The sequence below is a fragment of the Lactuca sativa genome, chromosome 7 (genome assembly GCF_002870075.4).
Source record: "Lactuca sativa cultivar Salinas chromosome 7, Lsat_Salinas_v11, whole genome shotgun sequence".
Lineage (NCBI taxonomy): Eukaryota > Viridiplantae > Streptophyta > Magnoliopsida > Asterales > Asteraceae > Lactuca > Lactuca sativa.
Genome location: NC_056629.2, coordinates 150633925 through 150640954, shown reverse-complemented (window position 1 = coordinate 150640954; position 7030 = coordinate 150633925).

The window sequence follows — 7030 nt, the reverse complement described above, 5'->3', positions numbered from 1 at the left end:
GTGAGTAAATACCCAGAGTACATATCCCTAAAAACTGATTATTGAAATGTTTTCAAGGTATTACTATACTTATATGCAACGTTTGTGATGTAGCCTTATGACATATGTGTGCATAACATGAAAATCATGTTTTAGGACATTTTTGGTTTTAGAAATGTTATACGTTTTTAAAATATGATATTGGTGCATCCTTACTTGTGCATTACATATATGATGAGAATTGAGAGTGTACGTGACAAAAGAGTGATTCATAAATGACAAGATACGAGGGGGAGAAATTCCTTTAAGTTTGAAGGAGGTGATTTCCTAGACTCACAAGCTACAAGTATGGGGATAAAATTTGCAACTCCATTATGTGGGAGTTTTCGTAATGACTCTCTAAAGTTGATCTAAAGGAGCAATTCGTGTATATGACCTTTGTAGTTACAAATTGATTCATATGTTGAGTCAATGGAAACAAAATGGATTAGCATGAAGCCTGGGATAGAGCCTTGAAACACTCGTACAAATTAAACTTTGATTTTAGGATTAAGTTATGTTTAGGACCAATATTCTGTGTTACCCTTTTAAAACATTTGAAATGATTTGAGAATTTTTTTTTTATACTTGCTCATATGAGGGGTGTTTCACTAGATGTTTTTATGAAATCAAGCATGATAATTCGATTATAATTGAAGGTTAATAGGATTGTTTTTAGACTCAAGTTTTTATGATAAACATGTATACACCACAGGATGAAAAATGTAAAAAAAGTGTGGATTTTTATTTTGATTAATGTAAGGCAACATCCAGGCTATTATATGGTATTTGAAAATAGAGGACTAGGATGGGTTAGTTGCATGCTCATTGCATTTTGATTATGAACCTAGCAACTCTTAAACATACAAATTTTTATTACAAAATAATTTGTGAAATGAAAAATAATTTTACAAATGATTTGTGTTAAAAGATTATTATTTTTAAAAAGCATTTTAAAATAATTTTAGGAATCTTAACTTAGGAATTGGGTATTTTCATTCACAATTACATTCCATAGTCGGATTCTAGTATTACTCACTAACCTCCCCAAACCTATTATTTTAACGTGTACTCGCATATTATGGATTAAAGACTACTAGCATATGATTGGATATTTTGAAGGCTATGAAAGTACCGTTCATTTAGACTTTTCTTGTGATATTTTAATTGAAACACTCGTACAAATTAAACTTTGATTTTAGGATTAAGTTATGTTTAGGACCAATATTCTGTGTTACCCTTTTAAAACATTTGAAATGATTTGAGAATTTTTTTTTTATACTTGCTCATATGAGGGGTGTTTCACTAGATGTTTTTATGAAATCAAGCATGATAATTCGATTATAATTGAAGGTTAATAGGATTGTTTTTAGACTCAAGTTTTTATGATAAACGTGTATACACCACAGGATGAAAAATGTAAAAAATGTGTGGATTTTTATTTTGATTACTGTAAGGCAACATCCAGGCTATTATATGGTATTTGGTCATTTAAATGTCGTAGGGGATGCTTCTAAGAGAATAGGTTTGTTTTTATCTCAAAGTGTAGCAGGAAATTATAATAATTTTATGGCTCAAGCATGTTTAAGTGACATAAGATGGGTGGGTTATCTTTTACACTTACTAGTTCTAGTAGGAGAAGCTAAGTAAGCTTGATAAGTTTTGGGTTGGCCCATTATGTTGAGGCAAGTGATGGGAGATTATGATGTTATCTTTTTTAAGATGTTCGGTTCGAGGATGAAATGTGTTGATTCTTATCAAACTATGAAAGAAAAACAAGCTTCCCAATCTACGATTTATCAAACTATGAAAGAAAAACAAGCTTCCCAAGCTTCCAAATTAAACAAAGCACCAACGACTTTTTGTTCACAGGGTTAAAGTGGCAGGTGAGTGGGGAGCTTAACCGAATATTGTTAGAGAGGTTTTTTTAGGATTTTTTTTGAAGGAAAACTATCGAAAGGTTCAAGGTTTTCTGTTGAATGTTATTTTCCCATAATGAACATTTCATTAAGCAAACACACACACACACACACACACATATATATATATATATATATATATATATATGTGTGTGTGTGTGTGTGTGTGTGTATATATATATACATATATATATATATATATATATATATATATATATATATATATATATATATATATATATATATATATATATATATATATATATATATATATATATAATATACAAACCATTTAGGTCCAAATACACAATACAATGGGCTAAGTGATTGTCCTAGAATAAAACAAGTATAATACATAAATAGGTATCCACTAACATCCAACCATAGTTAGATCGGGATGAGAATTTCGAATGTTCAAACTGGTCTTGAATTCATTGAAAAATTGTGTCAGAAGGCCTTTTATAAAGATGTCGGCATACTAAGCGGATGAGGGGACATCAAAGATGCGAACAACGCCCCTGGCAGCCAGGTTACAAACAAAATGAATGTTAATCTCTATGTGTTTTGTGCGATGGTGTTGGACTAGGTTAGAGGTCATGTACACATAAATAATGTTGTTATAGTAAACAATTGTGGCTTTAGAGGGAGGATACCGAAGCTCACGAAGTAAATTACTAACCCAACAAGTCTTGGCAACGGCGTTGGAAACACCGTGATACTCCGCATCGGCACTAGACCGAGAAATAACCACCTAACGTTTAGAAGACCAAGACATTAGATTATCTCCAAGAAAAATATACTACCCAGATGTGGAATGACATGAGACTGGGTACCCACCCCAGTTGGCATCAGAGTAGGCACATAGATCAGACGTGGGGGAAACATGAAGCTTTAAACCATGATCCAAAGTAGCAAAGAGGTATTGAAATATACGCTTCAAGGAATGAAGATGAGGATCTTGGGGATCATGCATGAATAAGAAAATATGTTATATTACAAAGGCAATGTATGGTCTTGTAAAGGTGATGTATTGAAGAGCTCCAGCAAGGCTGCATTAAAGAGATGGATTTGCAACAGGAAGACCTATAGCATCCAACTTATAAGTGGTCTTAGAAAGCATACATGTTGGATTACAATAATTTACATGAGCCCGCTCTAGGATCTCCAAGGCATACTTTCTCTGAGAAAGAAAGAGACCATGGGAGGAGCGGGTGGCAGAGATCCTTATAAAGTAATTGAGAACTCAAAGATCAATCGTGGCATACATTATGCTAATTTTATCAATGATAGACCATAGAAAAGTGGAAGATGAGGCCATCAAAATGATATCATCAACATAAAGTAAGAGGTATGCAATGGCTGCTTTGTGATGATAGATGAAAAGAGATGAGTTAGTCAGGTTATTCTGGAACCCCAGGCGAAGAGCATGTTGAGCAAAATGCTAATACCATGATCGAGGGGCTTGTTTTAGACCATAAACAAACTGCTAAAGGTAGCACACATAATCTGGATGTTAAGGATCTCTAAAACCGGAAGGCTAGTTCATGTAAACTCTCTCCTGAAAGTGTCTATAAAGAAATGCATTATTCACGTCAAGTTGATGGATGATCCAATCTCAGGAGAAATCCATACTAAGAATGGTTTGTATGGTGGCCAGTTGGACAACTAGGCTAAACGTATGATCACAATAATCGACTTGTTACTAACTACAGTCGTTGGCGATTAGGTGTGGTTTATAGGATGATAGAGAGCCATCAACATGAAATTTGTGTTTAAAGAGCCACCTAGATCTAAGCACATTCGCCACTGAGGGTCACGGAACGAGGACCCAAGTGTCATTCGTAATAAGAGAATTATACTCCTTATTGATGGCTTTATGCCAGTTTGGATCTTTCAAATCCTGTAAGTGAGACCTCGGGACAGAGGAAATGGGGGAAGTGTGAAGTTTGATGCACGCTATTGGTTTGACAATGCCTTTTTTTGATCTTGTGTGCATATTATGAGTCAGAGGTGGTGGGGTAGGAGTAGGGTGTGAGGTGCTGAGTGAGAAAGTGATGGTGCTGAGGTAGGAGTAGGATCAGAGACTATGGGAGAAGAGGTAGCAGTATGAGATAATATATGTCAAAGTTTGGGAGATAATTCTTAGTAACAAAGGAAATCGCAAGATGCTGGATTTGAGGGCGTCACTAAACCAAAAGGAAATATTGTCTCATAAAATTGATGTGAAGATAACTAATGATCTTTTTAGTAGAAAGATCATAGCAGTGGGAACCACAATGCTAGGTGGGATAGCCTAGGATGATACAATGTGTTGAGCATAGTTGGAGTTTATGTTTAGTGTTTAGGTGGAGAAAACAGAGACAACCAAAAACGATGAGGTGATCATATATGGGATGGCATTGAAAAAGACGATAGTGAGGAATATCATTCAATATGGAGGCAATTGAAGAATGTTGAGTAAGTGAGCATCCATGTTGAGAGCTTCGGGACATAAAGTATGAGGGAGATGAAAGTGAAACAACATCATACACATCATGTTATTTCTATTATGTGTCATACATTTAGACCTTCCATTTAGTTGAGAGCTATGCGGTCAGGAAAAATGAAAGGTAATGCCATGAGAAGCGGAATGATCATGAAATGATTTATTGTTACATCCCCCTCCTCCGGTTATCGCATTGAAATTCTTTTATGTTGCCTCCAAATTGAGTTTTTATTATATTAGAAAGGTGAAGAAATTTGTCGAATACTTGTGATTTTTGTTTGAGAGGGTATACCCAAAGATAATGAGTGTGATAATCTAAACATAAAGCATAATAATCTAAACCACCATTACTAGTAATATGAGATCTCCACATATAAAAATGAATTATTTCAAAAGGTTTAGACATAGTAGAATAAGATAAATAAAAAGGTAGTCTATTATGTTTGCGAAGTTGAAAAGCTTGACAAATTACATCATTTTTGGTAAAGTACAAGAAATAGAGCTATTAGAGGCTAAATGCTTCAAGACTTGATTGCCGGAGTGACCGAGTCTTTGATGCCAAGTAGAGGATGAAGTGGACACAAAAGCATGACTAGTTGATCCAGTAACAGGATATAGCACCCCTAGAGTTGTCACAACGGATGATAGGGTGGCGTGTCTGATAATCAAGAACAATAAAACCAAAAGGATCAAATTCAATGGAACAGTTATTACGAGTACTGAAATTACGCAAAAAAAATGAGATATTTGTAAAGTGCGATGATATTGCCATATTTATACACATTTTTTAGGCAATATCTTAGTACATTTTATTTAATATTTTGGTTATCTTCAAATATATTTGGTACTTATTGAATTAACTTGTCTTTTGCAACCAAATGGAACATTCTTGAAGATAAAGTACCGAAATTGACAAGAATTGGAACTTTGGATGATGGAAGCTTAAAAGAAGGAAATTTCAGTGAAAAAAACCCAACTCATGACGTGAGGGATCAATTCTCACGACGTGAGGATGGTATTCTAGAAGATTAGCATATAGGAAATTGGAATCCTTGTCCAATATAGATAATTATTGAGCTCACAATGTGAGACGCCAATGCTAACGACGTGAGCAACGGATTTTCCAAATCTATCAATATTCCTTCACTTTTACGATTTAGGAGCCTTTTTGAAGAGTTTTCTAGAGGAAAGGTATTCTGAGGAACCGATTTTGGAGTCCAGAAAGTGCACAAAGCATTCTTTGAAAGGAGAATTGCTTGGAGATCAAGAGATTGGAGAACACATCATTACATTGGTTTGATTACTTTAATTATGTCGATTTATGTTGAACTTGTGTCTATGTTTTCAGTCATCAGTAGCTGAACTTAGTTGCTTCTGTTTAGGTAGATGAAACTTTGACTCTATGGTTTAGTTTATCAAATTATGGATTTTAATAGTTGGTTTTGAGCTTGTGTTTGAATATCATTACCTAGCATGTTAATATTTGTGACATTGATTTCTTGAATTCAGGTTAGGTTTAGCTTAGTGACCAGTAAATTATATGAACTTGTTACCTAGTAGTTTAGTGACTATTAAATTGCTAGAGCTAGGATATACCAAATCATAGATAAGTGATAAAAGTAACTAATTTAGCTATGCTAGAGAGCATAAATTATGACCATAATTGTGTTTGTCAGATAAATCTTACATATCCCCATCCATAACTAATAGCTAATTATGTGTTAGCTTTTGTATGACCATACATAGTTTTACATGAATCGGTTAAAACATTAGTAAATTTAGACTTAAATTGGTAATAATAAAATAATTGGTAACCAACTTTAACAATTCATAATTAGTAACTAATTATACAGGAAAAATGAATTCGAACTAAACGTAAGTGTTTTTAGAATATTGATTAAAATCATTGGTTAAGTTCTTAAGTTTGTCTAAACTTGAAAAATCAGATAAAAACCAGTTTTACGTTTGCTTGTTTCTAGATTAATTAAGTAGTAATTAGGTTAGAAAATTAAATATGTTCCCTATGATCGACACCCGACTTACCTAAACTATTCTATAATTCGACTTGGTATACTGCCTAGGTGCATTGTAGCTAGTTTTGTTCATTAGGTTATAAATGTAAAACTAGTAGGTACTGATAAGCACATCAAGTTTTTGGCGCAATTACCATGGAACGACTATTTTAGTTTCTAATTTAAATGCTTTAGATTAGTCGATCGTTTTTGTGGGGTTAAACTTGCAAAAAAATAATTTTTAGCATTAGTTTTTTTTTTGAATTACTAAACTCACGACGTGAGCTCTTAAAGCTCACAACGTGAACTCAGTTTTGTCACGTTTTCTTTCGTTTTTGCTTTTTGTTTAATTCATTTGTTTCCCTAAGAGGTGGTATTATTAACACGTTGTGGTGAACGTTAAGTAGCAATTTTTAATTAGTGTTTGTTCGGTTTTACGTTTTTATTTATGTTTTTGTTGCAGTAGTATACTCGTGGATCAAACACACCTTTGACACCACCACTTGAAGATCCAGAGTCAGCTTTTCATAAAAAGAAGGACTAGAATGTAGGAGAATCCAACACACTAAAGAAATCACCATTTAAGGATCTAAAAT